The 20,839-nt window shown below is 41.9% G+C and overlaps 1 pseudogene across 1 annotated transcript in view; it reads left to right on the top strand.

The window, feature by feature from the left end:
* LOC311233514 (vacuole membrane protein 1-like) overlaps positions 1-20,839 on the top strand; it is a 337,120-nt pseudogene that overhangs the window by 284,830 nt on the left and 31,451 nt on the right. Inside the window, exons 11-12 of the transcript in view lie at positions 5,786-5,884; positions 13,827-13,950. The product of the transcript in view is annotated as a vacuole membrane protein 1-like (transcript). The remainder of the gene's footprint in view (positions 1-5,785; positions 5,885-13,826; positions 13,951-20,839) is intronic.

The following is a 20,839-nucleotide window of genomic DNA, read 5'->3' as shown; positions in this document are numbered from 1 at the left end:
AGAATGCATGGTGGTCTGATTTTTTTTTGGCAGGACACGTCTACGTACCGGGCCATACCGCCATATGATGGTTGTGCACTTTAGTACCAACTAAAGGACAATAGCTTCTCTGCAGGTTGTTTTGTTCAAGTTTCAAGTTTGTTTTTTATTTGTCACATATAACGTACATGTACTCTACAGTGAAATGCTTGGTTCTGTATGAGCCCCTGAGAATGTGCTTCATACAGTAACAACAAGTGAGTAGAAGAGGAATAACACTATACAATATACAAGCTAAAGTACAACCTAAGTAGGCCTACAATCTAAGTACAGTGAGTAGATATGCAGACAATGAGGTACAAAAACGTTAAGGCAAGGTGCAAATGCAAATGAGGTATGAATGTAGTGCAAATCTCTTTAATAAATAGATAAATATAATTTAGTGTTAAAGTGTCTAAAGTGAGTGTCAAGGTGAGTGTTTGTTCCTCCCCCAGTCCCTCTAAATTGTGTTGTGTTTGCACACTAAGACAGTCTGTGGGAGTTTTGTCACCTTTCTATATATATACGTTTAGTATTATTTAGACTGAGCAGACAGCAGGGCTCTTTCTGGTTTGAGAGGAGTGTGTCTTCTACCTGCCGGTGTGTGTGTGTGTGGTGTGTGAAGGTTTCTGTTGGTTGATCTTTTAGTCGGCATGCGGGAAAAACGTTTTATGACCCGGAGACTTACTTTCCCCTCATTAGGAAGCTCAGCTGGGATTTGAGTGTTAGTTTGTGGTGTTATCGGACCTTTTGTGTTGTTGATAGAAGTGGTGGCGGCGGGTTGTGTGTGTGTGTGTGTGTGTGTGTGTGTGTGTGTGTGTGTGTGTGTGTGTGTGTGTGTGTGTGTGTGTGTGTGTGTGTGTCTGTGTGTGTGTGTGTGTGTGTGTGTGTGTGTGTGTGTGTGTGTGTGTGTGTGTGTGTGTGTGTGTGTGTGTGTGTGTGTGTGTGTGTGTGTGTGTGTGTCGGGGTGAGGTTGTAAAGTCTAACGAGATATACATGACATACAGATAGACAGTACTGTTACATCCAGACATTTATGACATACCAGATCTACAAATCTACAAATCTACAGTACTGTTCATGACCTTGTAAAACATACAGCATGTCTGTGTTGGTATGTGTGAGCAGCACAGACTTGTGTGCATGTGATGAGACGTTGATGAGGATATAATGTTGATAATAATCTGTGGTGATGATTGCAACATGCTACCTTTACTACTTTATGTTCATGCAAGTCTGTTCTTCTTGTTTGTAAAACCTCAGATCACGTGATATCATTGTGGAAGGGGGAAATAGAATCACTGGCTTGATTCATATCAGAATTGTAATATTTTATTCACCAAATACAATGAATTTAAAGTGTTCACAGTATGAGAGACACACACACAATGACAACAGGACCTCAAAAGACAAGATGTACTCATCTGTTTGCCTCTTTGCCGTGGATTTATTAGGGTGTGATCGTCTAAAGGGCAATACTACTAAATTTCACAACACTGGATTCCAGCATATATTTTTCCTATATGCCCGATGAGACAATTCAGTTACTATTACTGTAGTAACCTTCACCGTCATCCCCTACGGCTAGGCATGTGTGAGAAGGGATCGCTCACAAAATATGCGATGTCTCACTTTCTGGTTCAGACGATCACTGAATCATAATTAAGTTCATTTCAGATGTGAAACCTCAAACAAGCATTCCATGAGTGTTTTATGGTTTCTAGCTTTGGGGACAGAGGTGTATACTGTGCATGTTCACAGCTATTGATTGAACAGCTCAAGGCAAGAACAGTAACATATGATCACATGAAAGACTAATAATGTTATTGCACCCAGAAGGCACCAATGTACTAAATACAGTGAATGGTACAGTTTATATTTCATTTGAATAACTCATAAATGACGCAAATCCTACTGTCCTGTATTAACACAGAATAAAGCATCACGCATGTTTCTGTTCTCTGAACCTCCGCTGGGTTTCTTGTGCCACTTATGGAGAATAATATCCTGCATTTGCTCTTGATTTGATCTCAATACCGTTAAATGGATTTATTTTGTCTTGGTTTTTTTGTCTTAAATGTTGATAGGAGTAGAATTTATGCCAATTTTTTATTTCTACAAGCTTTATTTTATGCTGATTTATAAATTTTTATTTACTTGTTTATTTTATTTATGTATTGATTGATTATTAGTTCCTGAATGGAAATATGATCTAGTGATGTGGCCATTTTCTTAAATTAATGATTCATCTAGTAGCCTAACAAAGACTATTAAAATATGGCCCTATGAATATTTTGTCATGTATAATAAAAACAGGGGTATTGGTTTTTATGACCAAAGGTAATTGAATTCCTTTTATCCTTTATAGCAAACACCTCTGGAAGTAATTTAAACAATTGAACAACAACTGTTATAAAGTTTGACAACCTCCACATGAAGTATTTTTATGAATGAGAGACCACCTCATTTTTGTCTCTCACTTTTTATTTGTGTTTTCATTAATAAATCTCCATCTCCTATATCTTTAAAAAAATGTTTTAGACATTTTTATTTTAGATCTAATCTGGATAATTGTTTAATTAAGTTTTTTGTATTTAACGCTTATTACTTATTAACACATGTCTTACAAAGGCTTGCATGGCTTACAAAAAAACAAGTGTTAAATGAAAGAATCCATATTATTGAATATCACATGGATAAGTGTTAGGGTTCATGGTCAATTAATCTTTTATTTATATTGAGGAGAAAATACTTGTATAATTAATGTAATAATAAGCCAGTTTATTAGCAAGGATGTAATATATAGGCCCAGTTGTTAAAGGTATGACAGAACCTTTACCAGGAGTTTCATATTTCTCATAGTTTCCCCCGCACACATTTTCATTAATTACACGATAAAACCTTGGATCAACTGTATACAATTCTTTATGAACAATGTTGTTGTGTGGTCACAACACAACTGAAATAAGCTCGCTTATTACAAATCAGCCTCTACAGGTTAATTCAGAAATTGGAGAAGAACTTTTATGTGTGTGAAATTGAGATATAGTCCATTTGAATCAGGTAGGTCGAAACAGATTAGTTTGTTTAGAGGAGTTTCTGAGCCTCATTTAGGCAAATTAGTTGAAAGTGAACATTTTCCTGTTACTTTGCACATTTTCAACATGTATATTGAAGTTTTCTTTTTTCGGTAGCTGCTGAGTAAATGTTGCAGACTAAGTGCTTAACATTTGATTCTGGTTGTAATATATCTTTGACAATTCCCCCCTCGGCTACTAATTCATGATGTGTGGAAAAATAAATAAAAGGGAATTTATCATTTCTAAACCTCCACTAAATAACTTGACAGTGAATCTCAGTAGCCTATATACTTATTATAATACTTTTTATTACAAATATTTAACAGCTCAAAACACAAATTTTACAATCCTGCTGTTTGCAGGAAACACATTTTAGTTACTCTTAAACTAAGATAAATGTTCTCTCTGGTTCTCCTTTCACACAGGAAACCTTTAACACAGTATTCCAGGTACTTACAGATATATTAAGAACACAATTACAGTAGAAAATACAAAAATATCAAAATCCAATATGTCCACTGTATGTTCTGCAGATAGTGAAAGTATATCCACAAAAAAAGCTGGAAATGAAGTTTTTTTTAACAGAAAGCCGGAGAGAGAGTCCTGAGGTATACAACGCATGCTTTTGACTAGTTTGATCTTTCTTTGTTGGTTGAGGCACCCAAGCTTATGACTCAGTATTGCTCATCGTAAGTCATGATTCAAGCCCGCCATTTCTCAAAACTGTTTCTTTCTCTCTCTCTCTCGCTCTCTCTCTCTGTTCTCACCAGTTTGTTTTCAAGCTGTTATTTGTATATTATTTGATGAATTTTCTGTTTCTTGGCCTCGTTATGGATACAGTAATGGTATCATTAGAGCATAAGTTTGTTAATTAGTTTAGTGAGTGAATGAAAACATGAAGAATTGTGTGTGGTGTGTGGGGGAGGGGAGAGATGAGGCATTTTGCCTCCTAAAATCTTTTCAGTTGCCATTTGATACGTGTTTCCTCCTGCCGGTATTTTTTTGTCGCATAAGATCTATCTCGTTCTTCTCTATGAGACTTCATACTATCTCTCCTATATATCCATATTGAGGATATCCGTTGTGTTAATCGTCACAAGACTTCACTGCATTGTAAACTAATTAATTTACCACTCTATTTTCTTTTCCTCATCATGACATAGCTTTGTGTGTGTGCGTGTGTGTGTGTGTGTGTGTGTGTCTGTGTGTGTGTGTGTGTGTGTGTGTGTGTGTGTGTGTGTGTGTGTGTGTGTGTGTGTGTGTGTGTGTGTGTGTGTGTGTGTGTGTGTGTCTGTGTGTGTGCGCGTGCGTGCATGCGTGCGTGTGTGGGGCACTTGCTTTAAAGAGAAGGTTATCAGCAGTAAAACTCAACAGTACATGTCGTGGTCCTGCCTTTGAGCAAACGTTGAGATCTTTGATGTGTCTTCGGGCTTTGATGATGATGCCTCCCTGCCAATTTACAGATTACAGATATACACACTGAGAGGAATGCTTAGAGACAATAGGCCTGGGGGGGGGGGTGAGTTACTGGGTGTACTGTACAAGCTACATAAGCATAATCCAGGTCTTTAGTATGTATTTGTTTAGTGATTAATCACTAACTCTGATGTAGGGATGGGCCATTCACTCTTCTAGGGCATTCTCTGGCTGGCTTTTTTCTCCTTTGTGTGTGTGCGTGCGTGTGTGCGTGTGTGTGTGTGTGTGTGTGTGTGTGTGTGTGTGTGTGTGTGTGTGTGTGTGTGTGTGTGTGTGAGAGAGATAGAGAGAGAGGGTGGTGTGGGGTGGTGGTGGTGGGGAGGGGGGGGGGTTGAGTAGTATGCTTGTAGTTGGTGGCTGTATCTTGTAAAGGGTTTCCTAATATGGGCTGTCTTACAGGAGTTCCCTCCCCCTGTGGGCCAGCCCCCCCCCCCCCCCCCCCCCCCCCCCCCAGGTCTCAGCCAGTGATGATACAGCCTTGGCTACGACTCACTTCCTCATTAATTGGCTGAAACCAGTTCTTACAGGGTATGTGAGAGTTCTGAGAAGTCATTCATTTCTACCCGCTGCAGTAGAGGAGCCACACTGCAGGGGAGTTGAACGGGTTCACGGATGTCTGTGTGTGTGTGCATGTGTGTGTGTGTGTGTGTGTGTGAGAGAGAGAGCGCTGAGCGAGGGAGCGGTATGTATGAGAGAGAGAGAGAGAGAGAGAGAGAGAGAGAGAGAGAGAGAGAGAGAGAGAGAGAGAGAGAGCTACGCGAGCGGGAGAGTGTGGGTGTCTGCTGTTGCTGCCACTGCGTATGTGAACAAGCCAACTTTTTTCTTCTTTTCTATTTTCTCTCTTTTTTGTAAGAGAACTACTTAGTATAGCTTCGGTACATCCTGTTCTCTTTCTCATTCCGTTTTTTTTCTGGTCTATTTTGAATTCCTATCATTGAGGATGAGCTGTTAGAGGTTGTGGTTTCTCTCTCTATTTCTTTCTTTCTATCTCTCTCTCACACGGAGGGAGGGGAGAAGACGGCACTGTACAGGAGATAGGAGGCATGCCTCTCTTTGTTGCTGTCCTTGGGCTGGTGAGTAACAATGATGTGACGTGATTTGTGTCACCCCCCCCTCCCTTCCTCCTCCTCCTCTCTTTCCCTTCTTCCTTCCCTCCCTCTTTCCCTCCCTCCCTCTCCCTCTCTTTTTCTCCCCTCTCTGTGTGGAGCCAGTGGTGTTCCAGTGCTGGGTGCGGCACTGCAGAAGCCCTTCAGGGACTACTTGCGGAGCCAGAGGGCCAAGCTGCACCTCCCGGTGCGGGTCTCCCAGCCGTAAGTACATGGGGGGCCTCTTTTCTCAGGCCCCCTTCTCAAAACCTCCTATTCATTCATGTGTGAGTGCTAAGAAAAGAATGTGGCCCCTTACTTTTGCCTCACCCTCTCTCTCTTTCTCTCTCTCGCTCTCTCCCTCTCGGCTCTCCTCTGAATTCTTTTTTTTGTATCTTTCTTTATCTGCGTCTTCCGCTTTTATCTTTGTTCCATTTTCTCTCAACACTGCAGCTTCCTTTTCAACCAGTTTTCCCCCACTGCTCTTTGAAAATGTCTTCTTTATTCATACCTCTATCACTTGATTTTTTATTCCTATTTCTGTATTTATTTACTTTAATGTTTTTTGTTGTTGTCCTTAAAGTCTCTATTATTGCCAAGGACTAGTGTTAGTAACCTTGTGTAGAAGGTGATCTCTCTCTACGGATGTTAATACTGTACATCGTGAGAGTCCGGCTTCAGGACTAGTGGCAGAATGACACGGTGCGCTATTGCTGTTGGGCGGGCAAGCGGGGACAGAGGAGGGAGGGAGAGAGAGAGAGAGGGAGAGAGCGAGAGGAGGGAGGAGAGGGGCCAGTGTGGGGTCTGGCTTTACTAGTTGTATAGAGCTGTACTACTGTAGCGCAGGGCGTGCTGAGTCATGCTCCCATCTTATTGCGAGTGTGTGTGAGTGGTCACTCCCCCATGTCACACACACACATACCCACAAGCACTGACGCTCAATGCCCTGCCTGAACCCGGCACTGACTGTAAGGGGGGGGGGGGGGGTTCAGGGAGGGCGGGAAGGGGGGGGGGGGGGGGGGACAATCCATCCCAACTCCCCGACTAGAACAAAAAGAGCCAGGTTTAGCTGTACCCTTATCTATCTTTAAAAGTATTTTTCCCCTCCTTCCTCTGCGCTCCCTCTTTCTCTCGCTGTTGCTCAAAGTGATTCATTGAAAATTACCCCCCCCCCCCCCACACACACACACTTCTTCTTCTTCTAATACGCGATCACTGGCAGAGAAGAAGTGAAAAAATTGGGGAGAGAAATAGAATAGACTTTGGAGTTGCACAACGAGAGATTAAGGCAGTTCTCAAACAATGTTCCTTTTTTCTTGTAACTTGAGCCTCCTGCAGTTACAGGAGGGAGAGAGAGAGAGGGGGGAGAAGAGGGAGAGAGAAGCGAGGCAATTTAACTCGGCGGAGGCAAGGCTGTGCGAGATGGGGTCAACGGGGGCGTTAGGAGGGGGGCTGCCGCGTGTTTTATTACCCCTGATCTCTATCTGTCTTGCACATGGAGCAGGCTCCCCCACCTAGCCTCCAGCATCAGACATGGAATGGTTGGGAGTATAGTAGGGCGTGGGGTGGAGGCCATACAGACGGCAGCACTGACCAAGCACTCCTTCTCTCTGTTCTTCTTTTGTGTGTGTGTGTGTGTCCCTGGCAGGAGGAGCGCTGGCTGCCATGGCTCTTTTGAGAAGGTTGCGGTGGTGGGCACCACAATCTGCTTCTTCTCCGTGGTGTGCTCCATTGTCAACTCCATGGCCCCATAGCTATACGCCAAGCGCAGGCAGCTAGGAGGAAGACCTCGAAGGGTCCAAGATGGAGTGAGGGCGCCACAGCCTCATGGCACTCACATGTTCTGGTCTCTCTCTCTGGAAACTCCAGCACAAAAGCGACCACCACCTCTTCCTCATTTCTCCTCTCCTATGGGCTTCAGTCAGACAGACACCCTACCATTATCTCCAGAGTGCCTCACTATCAAGCCTCCAATCCGTTTTTCTTTGTATGTGTAACAGCGCAGTTACGTTGAACTTGGGACTTGACTTGCTTGCTTGTTGAAGGCTTTTTATGTCTTGGTGACAGTCGTTTTTCGGACTCTGTCCAGGGCTTTGTTCTCCTTTTTAAGGTAGGTGCTCGGTACCGTGTGTTTCGACTGCTTTTGTGTGGATGGGACATCCAGATCTCCAGTGTTTTAAGAGCAGAGGGTGATGGTACTGGCTACCTCTCTTCAGTAAGGCCTTAAGCTGTTTGGTCCAGCTTCTATCACCTGTAACCCACTCTATTTCACTCTTTATCTTTGGCTTAAATTGATCCCTTCTACCGTCAGTATTTTAAGTGCTGTACTGTAACGTCAGCACTAATGTCAAATGAATTTTGTGAGACTTGGATCTATTTTGGATAAAAAAAATCTGCTTATTTATTCAATGTTACAGTATATATTTATTGTTGCCGCTGTGCAATAATGCCAATACAGCTTTGGCGAGACAAGGCGTTTACATGGACTGTAAAATAACTGTCGTCCACTTGAATCACATTGTGCTTCATCTCATTCTTAACACCGTCATAGAGTTGTAGTTAAATCAAAGTGGTTCAAAAAGGTTCTCAATGACTTCACATCTACCTGTACGACCATTTCCATTGTGTAATACAGTAACCTCATATTACCCTTTTGGACTTGATCGGCCATGAATCATTCTGCTGGTTTCTTTGTCTGCTCTTATTGTTCCACTTCCAGGAAGAGAGCACATGAGTCAGCCTAGGGACACTTAACAGATGCAGCCATACTGTATACTGTATATTGAATCAGATCTATGACTTGTGTGTTGTGTGTATGAATGGGAGAGGGAGAGAGAGCGAGGTGGTGAGGGGAACGGGGGGGAGAACAATGTTTGTGTGGCTGCCACATTTGCTGCTCTCCCTTTTATCTTGTATGGACTTAAAAGCAGATTGTGCTCCACTGTTAGACTAGCATGCCTGGTAGTTCTTTTGTATCATGGATAGGAACTTCTTTTTTTAGACGGTTTGTGTCAGGGATAACTGGCTTAAGGCTTCATGGTAAGTCATCTTCTTTGTCTCCACTTGTCTTTGGAGTTTTCAGATCACGCTGTTCTTTTCTCTCTCTCTCTCTCTCTCTCTCTCTCTCTCTCTCTCTCTCTCTCTCTCTCTCTGCACTCCAGTGCCCATAAATCTCAGTCAAGGATACCAGGTTCTTTTTTGTCCGGCATTTCTCCAGCAGTTCTAATAGAACAAAAGCAAAAACGCAACAACAAAAAACATTTTATGATCATGAATTTCTTTTTTTTAATGGGGTCATTTATTTATTTATTTATTATTTGTACTCTGTGGATAACGCCAGCTGTCTTTTGAAGTGCGTTTCTTCTATTCCTAATCGCATCTGAAATGTTTTTTTTCTTCCTTTTCTCTCTCTCTCTCACTCTCTCTCTCTGCCGTTGCCGTGGTATGTTGGAGAGAGCTCGGTTGGCAGAGCAGGCACAAGCGTGGAAAGGGAGGGGAGTGATTTGAGGGAGGAGAGAGAGGCGAGAAGCGAGGGAGGGGAAAACGCAGAGCGTGCAGTGAAAAACGTCTGCGCCGGTGCCGTTACCTCAGCTGAACCTCTAAATGAACTCGATGCACTGGCCCAGTCACGGAGCCAAGAGACGAATCACTCGAGTAGATTCAAAACAGAGGATCACTGTTGAAACGCGCTGAGCCCCTCTCTGCACTCCGCGCGAGCTCTAGCTTGGTACGTTGTGAACCACTCGTTCTCTTCCTCGCACTGGTAAGTAAAACAAATTATAATAACACTGGATGTGTATATAATGTGTGTGTTTTGTGCGTGTGTCTCGCGGGCATGTCCGTCACTCTCTCGGCCTGTCAATTAGCTTATCAGACTGGTGTTGGCTGTTTCATTGCAAGGCAACAACAGCCTGTAGGCTGCCTGACATTTCGGGCTCTTTCATCTGACCAGCATCCTGTGTTGTCCTTCCTGTGTTGTTGTCATTGTCTCTCGGTTCCCATTCGGAGGTGTGCGCTCTGATGTCACTTCCCCCTTTTATCTCTACTGTTTGTGAAATGTCGGAGACATTAGTCTATTGTTTATTTCCTCTACACCGATATCTATGAGTTTTTTTTCTTCTTCGTGTGGGGAGTTTTTTTCTCCTCAACTGTCTGTAAATACAAAGGTAGTGTTGTGTAAACTATGGACTTTCCCCTGTGTGTGTGTGTGTGCCGTGGCCCACTTTTCTCACCAGTATCATCGGCTTCCCATTTTAAAACAAGACGTGTTTTTTGTCGGCGTGTGTGTTTCCGGGGCTTGGCTCTGTCCTCTTGATTTTCCAGAGAATCCAGAAAGCACACACCTTATTGCAACACGTTGTGACACCCAGTCAGCTCGGTGTGGTAGTTGGTACACACAGTCCCCCTTCCCCTTTACACTTCTCTCTTCTCCTTTACATGGTGTCCTCTATTGCTCAATCGTCACATTTTATGTCGAACATTGCTTTTTTTTCTTGCTTTTTTTGCTGCCACAAAAAAGCTATGTTACACAAAGCTGAAAATCATCACTTCACAAGTAAATGTTATGTCTGCAGTGATGCATTTTGTCATGAAGCTTATTAATTAGTTATTATTAATAACTTCTTTTTTGAGAAATTACTTTTGTTTTGTTATTCCTCTGGAATAGTGCAAAAGGGGGAAACGTTTTTTTCTTCTTCTCCTGGTCATGAAAGCAAAATCATGGGATAACATTGGAATGGCCCTGCTGGCTTGGGGAGTGTTTTTCTTGGCAGTTACAGGACGTCCCGTTCCATAAGGGAGCCCCCCTTTGGCGTGCCTGTCTGAATGTGTGTGTGTGTGTCTGGAACGTGTGTTTATATTTATTATGTGTAAATGCCTGCGTGTCTATGTAATAGCTGTCTCTACCGGGTGTATTTTAAATGTGTATGTACTGTCGTTATATTTCTGTCTTCTCCATAAATAAAGTCTGTAAAAAAAAAAAAATTGGATTTGGGTTCTGTTCATTATGTGATTCTCTTGACCACATGGGCCCATGCTGACCCGGAGGGCTCCACAGAATCTCGCATGTCGGGCCCCAGGAGAGGCCCGAGGAGGATTATTGAGTCCATCACACTCAGATTTCATTGGCTCACATTTCAGATCCCAGCGGTTATTGCATTACTGATTTGTTCCCTTTCACATTTTGGTTCATATCCATTTCAAATTGAGAAAATAAATAAATAAATCAAAACCTGTGGTTTGGTTTTAGTTCATGATAACATATGTTTCTATTATGGATTTTAGCCTGTGTAAGTCAGGGACACTTAGTGTAAGTACTTTGCTCTGGTATTGTTTTTTGTAGTTTTAAGAGCACAACATCCACATAACATTAATATGATGTCTCAGGGGAGGGGGGGGGGGGGGGTGTCACGAAGCAGAGTAACAGGTAAAACACGTACTGTAGACGTAAAATGATATGGGCAAAAAGATAAAATTACCTCATGTCTACAGGAGATCACTGACTTGATTACTGTAATGATACACAGTCTTATTGGCTGCATATTCCCCCACTTTGTAAAAACAGGGGGGAAGATTTCAGCTTGTTAAAATGGTATGTAACTTGCACTAATATGGAGTTAATGTTAGGAGATGTGTCATGAATGTTTTATGTATATTTAATGGGTAGATAAATCCCTGCTATATACAGTATATTTATTACATTTGACTGTTGCTGTGTCCGTTGTTAGTGACGCACCATAACATAAATCTGCATGGATTGTTTAGCATAACAATGTATAATATGCACAATATGTTCTTCTCTGTTGTAGACTAGGCATCACGGTATAGTATAATTTAAAGGGATACATATGTCCACCACTTTCTACAGCCTGCTATTTTAGTAATTAAATATGAAGTATAGTCTAAATAGCAAATAGTTTCTCAGTTAATTAAATGATAGATTAATTCATTAAAATAGGTAGTTGTGGCTAGTTTATTGTAGTTTCAGATCTTTTATTCTACAAATGAATGTTACTAGGATGCTGATTTGCTTGCAACATTAATTAATAACAATTAATTAAAATACATCATGTGTTACAGTGCAGTTGCAGATATACTAAAATGTATGTGTTGGTTTTGTTTTCAAGACTTGCAATATTGGTTTTCTAAACACTCATTTGAATGTCTACTTATCAAGAAACACCATCTAATTAGTCTTCCTTCCTAATTAGTCTATTAATGACATTATTTGTGGTATTTCTTTCATCATGTAATTAAAAAGGTTACTAAAGTGATATACAATAATTCTATAGGATAGTAGGGGCATATTACTCTACATATGGAAAGATTCTTCTTCCCAAATTGTTGCTGACACAAACACTTTATTTTTTGTATGTACATATAGTGTTAAGTAAGAGTATACAGAATAATTGGTCGGATTTATGCTAAATATATACCAGTTTGTATTCACTGTAAATTCTAGTGTTAAATATACCATTTGTGCTGATGGGGTTAACACTATAATAATATAAACTCTTTGTGAGTACAATGAAAAGGGCCTGACCTAATCGTCTATAAAGAGATTCATTCTCTGTCTGAGGTCAGATTTAGTATGACCTGTAACGATGAAACCTCTGTCCTGAGGTCAGATTTAGTACTGTATGACCCAGAACAATGAAACGTATCTGTCCTCAGGTCAGATTTAGTATGACCCGGAACAATGAAACAGATTCATCCTCTGTCCTGAGGTCAGATTTAGTATTCCAGAACCATGAAACAGATTCATCCTCTGTCCTGAGGTCAGATTTAGTATGACCCGGAACAATGAAACAGATTCATCCTCTGTCCTGAGGTCAGATTTAGTATGACCCGGAACAATCAAATGGATCCATCCTCTGTCCTCAGGTCAGATTTAGTATGACCCGGAACAATGAAACAGATTCATCCTCTGTTCTCAGGTCAGATTTAGTATGACCCGGAACAATGAAACAGATTCATCCTCTGTCCTCAGGTCAGATTTAGTATGACCCGGAACAATGAAACAGATTCATCCTCTGTCCTGAGGTCAGATTTAGTATGACCCAGAACGATGCAGTGAGGGGAGGGCCTATTCCCAGAACGACCACACCCAGACCACGACGAAGAGACTCCCCTCCGGGGTGCGGGATAAAACACACAACATGCAAATCCTGCCTGTTCAAACAGGCTGGGGGACTGATATTCAAATGATGAGACTGCTTTTGTCCTCCCTCCCTTCCTCTCTCTTCCTCTCTCTCTCTCTCTCTCTCTCTCTCTCTCTCTCTCTCTCTCTCTCTCTCTCTCTCTCTCTCTCTCTCTCTCTCTCTTTCTTTCTGTCTCGTTCTCTTAATCCCTCTCTCTCTCCCTCCCTCCCTCTGTCACGTAACACAAAGAGCCATGTCCTCTCTCACCATGTGCTGTGCGTCCATGATGCTGTTTTAATTGCTCGCAGAGTGAGTCAGCCTCTCTCTCCGGGGGGCTTTCCCCGCCCCGTCAGCAGGCTAACCGCCGCGAGCGAGGCACACTGAAATATCACTGACTTCATCTCGACGAGCCAACTCTGTATTTAGCTGTCCACTCAGTTCCACTTACATTACACTCTTATCTCGGTCCAAATTATTCTGACATGTCTTCTTTAAACAAGTCAAGAAGAAACATCACAATAAATCAAGAACAAAACAAAAACACCATGAAATCCAAAATAAAATGTTAAATAAATAAATGACTGCAACACTCCCAAACATACCCCACACGAAGGTAAAGAAAACCTCACTAGAAACCTAGCAATAGGAAAAAAGCACCACAGGCAATGTGGAGGGGAGAAACCTTAGAAGGGCCGTTCAAGGGGGGATCTCCCTTCTTAGATGGCGCTGATAGTGTTGTGACAGGTGAAACAGTTGGTAAGTACAGTATGTACATATACGTGTAATGAAACACAAATAAGTACATGCAATAGCAACAGGGACATAAGAACATTTTGAAAGATCGAAAATGCTGATTTAAGTGTTGGTCAGGAGGAGTTGAGTAGGTAGGAAGGCATGTCATTGTGCCTTCCACTGGGGAGGCACTGCACACGAGGTTGAATGATTGATTGTTGAATGAATTTTTATCTACTTTTTCTCCCCATTTTCTATTATCCAATTCTTCCCTCCCCTGTCTCGAACGTCGCTAGACCATGCCTCCCACTGGTCGGCTGCAATGTGGACGAAGCCTTGCATCACGTGTCCTCTCCGGTACACGAAGAGGCAGCCGTCGCATCTTTTCACCTGCACAGTGCAATCTCTCAGTGGCGAGGAGTAACGCGTGGGAGGCTCACGCTGCTCCCGATACTTCCTGATTCTGCTGTACAGGCGTACCAACTGACCTGTAGGAGTCGCTGACTGTCCACAACGTCCGATCCCCACCCACCGGCTTTCCCACCCCCTAATACTGCCAATTGTATGAACGACCAGCCAAGCCGGAAGCAACGCAGAGAGCTGGGCTCGAACCCAGTGTCTCCTGCGTTAGTGGCGAGCGCCTTGCCCACTGCGCCACTTAGCCGCCCTATATAACAGCTTTTATCCAAAGCACTTTACAATTTGTTCCTCACATTTTACCCATTCACTCACACCTGCTTAAATAAATAATATAAATAAATAAACACACTGACGGCAGATGCAAGGTGCCATTAGGGGTTAAGTGTCTTGCTCAAGGACACTTCGACACGCTGCCCGGGAGGAGCGGATCCACTGTCACCCCCCATATGGAGGTTGATGAGTATAGTGTACAGAGGCAGGCGTCCACAAGAGCAACGTTATCTTCTGTGCATGAGATGAGCATGGGCTTCTTCCTTCCATGAAAACAAGAGGCATTGCTCCCGGAGAACTGCTGGACTATCCAGATCTGATCGGAGGGTTATTTTCACTGTCCATCCCCCTGGTCTCCCTTCATGATAAGAGACATGAAATTTGGCACTATATGGTAGATGTGCTAATCTAACAGATGAAACCACAATCAACCAGAATGGTGGTGCCATGCTTATACTACAAATCCAAATGTACAACTTTGAAAATATATAACTCCATCACTGTAAGTCCAGTGCCCACCATGTTGGCTTATACCTGCAATTATGATTTTTCATTTCTAAAGCATTCTTCCCCAACACCAAATTTGGTAGAAATCCAAATTGCACCTATTATGTAAATGTGAATGCAGAAAAACTTCCGTATCCTCCCCTGTACGTAGGTCAACCACTGTAAAACCTAGAAATAAAGTTTTAATTGGTTGTATTTTAAATTGCACCTCAAAAGAAATTTTTGGCATCTCCAACATTAATAGTTCAATTATGACTAAATTTTCTTAGTATTATTGACCTATAGTGCGTCAAAGGGTTATAGCCAGAATCCTTATGCCTTTCAACAAATATTCATCAATGGAGATGAGAGAGGGTGTGGTTTGACACAATAATGATCATATACCATACCTACAACAGTTAGTCCAATCGTGATAAAACTTGGTATCTTCCGGTTAGGAAACACCCGTTCAATGTTTTATGCAAATCCATCAAATGAGGCCACTCAGGGACACTTTGTATGCTTCTTTTTAATTAATCATGTTCCCTAGACTAATGATGTGTCAGTCATTTGTTTGTAGATCTGAGGAAGATTTTAATTATTCAATAAAAAAGTTCTAGTTGCAAACTTAAGTGTGCTGGATCTTATTCCTTTGTCTGGACTGCACTCGCTCCAAATTTGCGAGAACAAAAGGTTTGAAATTACTAAGAAAAACAGCACAAAGTGGCCCCATTCACTCCCATTCAATTAGGTGCAGTTAACACTTAACTGCGCTAGAGGGCGCTCAACAGCCAGCTGCACGTGGTCGATGGAGAGTGTGGTGGAAACAGACTTGATTGATTGATTGATTGATTGATTGATTGATTGAAAACATTATTTTAAAGATTTATTTGTTGGCGTTTTATCGCTTTATTACTACTGGGCAGTCCAGTAGGGAGAGACAGAGGAGAAATGGGAGACGACATTCGGGAAATAACAACGGATTCGGGAATCGAACCCGGGTCGCCCGTGTTGCGGCTGAGCGTGCTATGTGGTTCGCCACTGGGGCGCCCCAATTGAAAACATTATTAACAGATTGCTGAATGGGTACAGTACAGTACAGCACAATACATACAATTGTTAAGGGGATGCAGACCAGAGAAAGACTTTCGTCTTGTTTACATCAGGGTCCCCCATTTTCAATTCATCATAACATATATATAGGGGTGAGTGGATCCTCAGTGGCTCGCCTTCAAATGGTGCAGAACGCCGCTGCACGTCTTTTAACTGGCACTCGTAAATATGACCACATCTCACCAATTTTATCCTCACTCCACTGGCTCCCCGTGCACTTTAGGATTCATTTTAAAATTATTTTATTTGCTTTTAAAGCTCTTCATGACCTTGCCCCACCCTACCCGTCTGAGCTGTTGCAGGTCTATACACCTTCTCGCTCTCTCAGGTCAGCTGACCAGCTGCTCTTAGTAGTGCCTACAACTAGTGTGGAACGAGCTGCCACTGCAGATTAGGCAGGCCTCATCACTGCCCTGTTTCAAAGGCCTCCTTAAGACCCACCTTTTCTCTCTGGCTTTCGACACCATGTAGCTTGTTGATTTTATGATCTTATTGTCTTACTGTGATGTTGTTGTATCGTTTTGTTACTGTGTCCTTTGCTTTTAAATATTTTTTAAGTACTCTGATCTATTTAAATTTGTATTGCTGCCTATGTTTACCTTCTTTTTTTCTTCTCTTTTTGGTACTCTTGTTTTTAATTTTGTAATCTATTTTTAGCGCTGCTTATAGTTTTTTAATATGCTGCCTCTGTACAGCACTTTGTGCCCCTGTGGCTGTTAAAGCGCTTTATAAATAAAGTTGGATTGGATTGGATTGGATATATGACATACATGACATTCTCGAAGTCAACTTCCTGCCTGTTGTTGCTACGCAACTGCAGCGTGGGGGGAAACTGCCCAGCCTGGTACATTGTGTACGGTTCATTTAGTGCAGAAACGGATTGTTAAAGCGGCAAATTAAAGACAATCAAGCGGAATTTTCTTCAGTCCTTCACAATGCCAAAGAGCTGCTGTGTTACGCGTTGTACTAATGACAAAAACAGAAATCCAAATCGCAAGTTTTATACCATCACGGAGGAAAAAGTGGCTGTGGCTAACGTTCGGCTAACTCGCTCTGCTGTTGTGGTCGTGGTAGCTACATGCTAAGCTAACGTTAATCACATCATATCGAACCGATAGGAGCTTATCTTATCTAATCTTACGTGGATGTTTGATCGGGTAGTGGCACACGTGGTACCACCACGTAAGATTAGATAAGATAAGCTCCTATCGGTTCGATATGATGTGATTAACGTTAGCTTAGCATGTAGCTACCACGACCACAACACCAGAGCTAGTTAGCCAAACGTTAGCCGCCAGACACTTTTTCCTCTGTGATGGTATAAAACTTGCGATTTGGATTTCTGTGTTTGTTTTGTTATTAGTACAAAACGTAACATAGCAGCTTCAATTTGGGTATTCGAGAGATGGCCATGTCTGTATGTGTTTTGTATGGACATTATGTCAAGTCAATCAGGGGGAGCTTCTTTGAATCATATCTCGCCTTAGAATCACCAGAAAGGCGTTCGAAATAGTGAAATGCCATGTTGGCCTCAATATTTTCAAAACAAATCGTATGAAAATGTTATGAAATTAACAAGAATGTGATAAAACATGTAATAAAAACGGACCTCAACGCATGCATTTGATGGTAGAAATCCATATGGCCCCCCTATACCAAGATGGCGGCGGTCTCGTGACATCAGAGTGTCTTCGAGAATACAGATAGAAGACAGTATTGCTACATCTATACATTTATGACATACCAGATTTACAAATACAGTATTGTTTGTGATACAAAAAGAGTCTAGAAAAGAGAGTATATACATTTGACGTAGAAACTGTACATTGGAGGAGGTTGGGTAGGTGGGGTGGGGGGGGGGGGGGTTGGGTAGGAGGGGTGGGTGGGGGGGGGGGAAACTATACAACTGTACAAGCAAAACTGTACATTGGAATATTGACAAGAGGAGGGTCTTGTGTATTCTTGGGTTAGGTCATTTACTGTACATTGGAAGGGGTTGGGTTAGACCTGGTCTAATTAACTATTTCCTTGGAGGAAGAGGAAATATAACTTTACACACATGTCCACCAGTGTATAGCAAAACAGACCTTTGCTATCAGAAGCAAGTTGAAAGAGTTTATTTTATTATTATTATAAGGGATGTAAACTTTTAGAACACAATCCGTTACAGATTACTCACTCGACAGTTTTCATTACATTTGATTACTTTGCCTCCCTTTCACTACCACACTACCAAATGGTTAACCCTTTCACCGTGACAATACAGGAGGTGAACCCTTTCACTGCCACATGACAACGGGCTAACCCTTTCACAACCACACTACGGATGGTTAACCGTCTGTAGAGTGGTAGTGAAAGGGTTAACCTGTAGTGTGGTCGTGAAAGGGTTAAATGTCCAATGTTTGAGGGTAAGACGTGGACAATGAATTCTAATTTACAGGAGACTGTCAACATTATTGCCGTCGTTTACAATCACGATGAACACTTTCAAGTAGTGTATGATGACATATGTACAGTATATCTCACCATCATTTACATTTACATTTAGTCATTTTAGCTGACAAACTGTGTTTGTCCAAAGCGACTTACAAGTTCTGTACAACAAGTCAGCAGGAAGGGTACAAGTCTGGCAGCTATAAAGGGTCAGTAACATTGTTCGTCAAACAGTGCGTCAGTGCATAGTAGAATATATACTGTATTAGCATAATAGGTAGTAATATCGGCAAGGTAGATTACTTAGTATTGTTAGATTCTGATCAATCAGCCAGTATCACGTCTCCGTCTGTTTGGCTTGTGTTCTCATTTCCATCCACTGACTCTGCGTTGTGTATTTGATTCCCCCGACGTCTCCTCATACTGGCTGATAAAACCTTATCATTCCCCGTTAGTGCAATCCGCAGCATAAGTATTCACCACCTCCATAAGAATTCGACCCTCAGTACAGCTCAATACACACAATTGTTAAGGGGATGCAGACCAGAGAAAGACTTTCGTCTTGTTTACATCAGGGTCCCACATTTTCAATTCATCAGGACATATATGACATACTATCTGTATGTCATGTATGTCATATATGTCCTGATGAATTGAAAATGGGGGACCCTGATGTAAACAAGACGAAAGTCTTTCTCTGGTCTGCATCCCCTTAACAATTGTGTGTATTGAGCTGTACTGTATTGTACCCATTCTGCAATCTGTTAATAAAGTTTTCAATCAAAATCAATCAATCAATCAATCAGACAGCATACCTTTCTTGAAAGAGCGTTGTTTATTAAATAAACAGAAACCTCATCTCAGATGTTATATTGTATTGTCATTGCTATCAGTCCAATAGTGGCTCAGGCCTGTCGTTAGCCAAAACCCTCCTCATGTTAGCCGAAGCTAATGATGATGTGGCATCCCCCCCCCCCCCCCCCACCGGCGAGGGTGAGAGGGATGAGAGTCTCTGATGGTTTCTTCCCTCCTGTGGGATTCGTTTCTTTGGTCGTTTTTAGTCTCAATCAGATTGTAGTCTGCCCTTCCCCGGAACCACTGTTCGATTTATATGATCTTCGTCATAGCAATGACGGCCCCGCCCCTCTTCTGGTTACTATGTGCCGCTGCCATGACAACTGCTTTAACCTTTACACACATCAAAACGTTACATTACTGTCAAAACCTCCATCGCTCTGCTCCTGTGCCTTCGTATCAGCTTGTTGATGTTCTTGATAGGAATGTAAACATTCTGCTGGCTAACACTGACTGCCAGCCACTAGACCGCTATTCTTCCACCGCTCAAACCGTCAGCATGCACATTTCGACCCCTTCGGCCCCTTTAGATGCGGTCATCTCCCCCCAATCTATACATCACATACATTGAAAACCACCACCGATTTCTCTCAGTATGAAAGTAAGTTTAAGACAGTACAGAGATTATTATTATTATTTTATTTTTTATTTCAGATATTGATTGAAGAAGTAGGTTTTTAGTTGACGGCGGAACATTTGGCATGTTTGGTCTGTCTTGTCCTGACTGTGGCAGAATGCCTTCATCCCTTTTCCAATATGCCACAGAGTAATCCAACTTGTAATCGTTTGTCATGTAATTCCACCATTACCCAACCCCCAGTGAACATAGATTTATGTAAAAAAAAATAAAGTTTATTTTTATTTATTTGTGTCATGAGAAAAAGGAGCCTTCGTATTGACTTATCATGGGTTAAACTCCACTACTTTTCTCTTCTTTCCCTTCAGGAGTCATGCCAAAGATACATACAGGTGTGTCTCACTTTACACAATTGGCAAATGAATGCCACTGTGCCATTATCAAACAGAACAAAACGCCTACACATGCCATTACAGAGTGTGGACGCATCATGTAGGAATGTATGCAACACACACACAATGTGTCCCTGGGTAAACCATCATTGGAATGCTTGAAACCAGTGAATAACCTTTTTCCTTGGTAAAAGCTTTTGTCCTTCGGCACTAAGTGAACCTAAGGCACGGCACGCTATGTGTCCATGCATGTATGTTTCTGTGACACAGCGATAATGATGTTACTATGTGTCCATGCGTGTATGTTTCTGTGACAGCGATAATGATGTTACTTGAGAAACTCAATGACTCTCACTGCATCGGATCCCAAACGTTCCCATGTCTGGAAGGTGTGGGCCCACACATTCCTGTATGTGCAAAGTGAGTGTCAATCATGGACACATAGATACTTATTTTTTTGGATCAAATTCTTTTATTTTGAACTTCCACAAAACAAAACATCAACAATATCAATAATAACACACCAACAATAGTAATAACAATGATAAAACAATAAGAAATAATAAATACGTGTTATATATAACTCTAGACTAATAATACTAAATAAAGAATAAAAAGTCAAAATACCAAGTCAAAATAATAAAGACATCACAAACAACACAAAAGACATTAGACAGATAGACAGACATTCCTCCCCCCTTCCCTAGACCACCGGACTCCCCAGGACCAACACTCCACCCCTATTCTGCCACTACATGGAGTT

This window comes from Notolepis coatsorum (assembly GCF_963971535.1).
Source record: "Notolepis coatsorum genome assembly, chromosome: 8".
Lineage (NCBI taxonomy): Eukaryota > Metazoa > Chordata > Actinopteri > Aulopiformes > Paralepididae > Notolepis > Notolepis coatsorum.
This window is presented reverse-complemented; position numbering and strand designations above follow the sequence as displayed.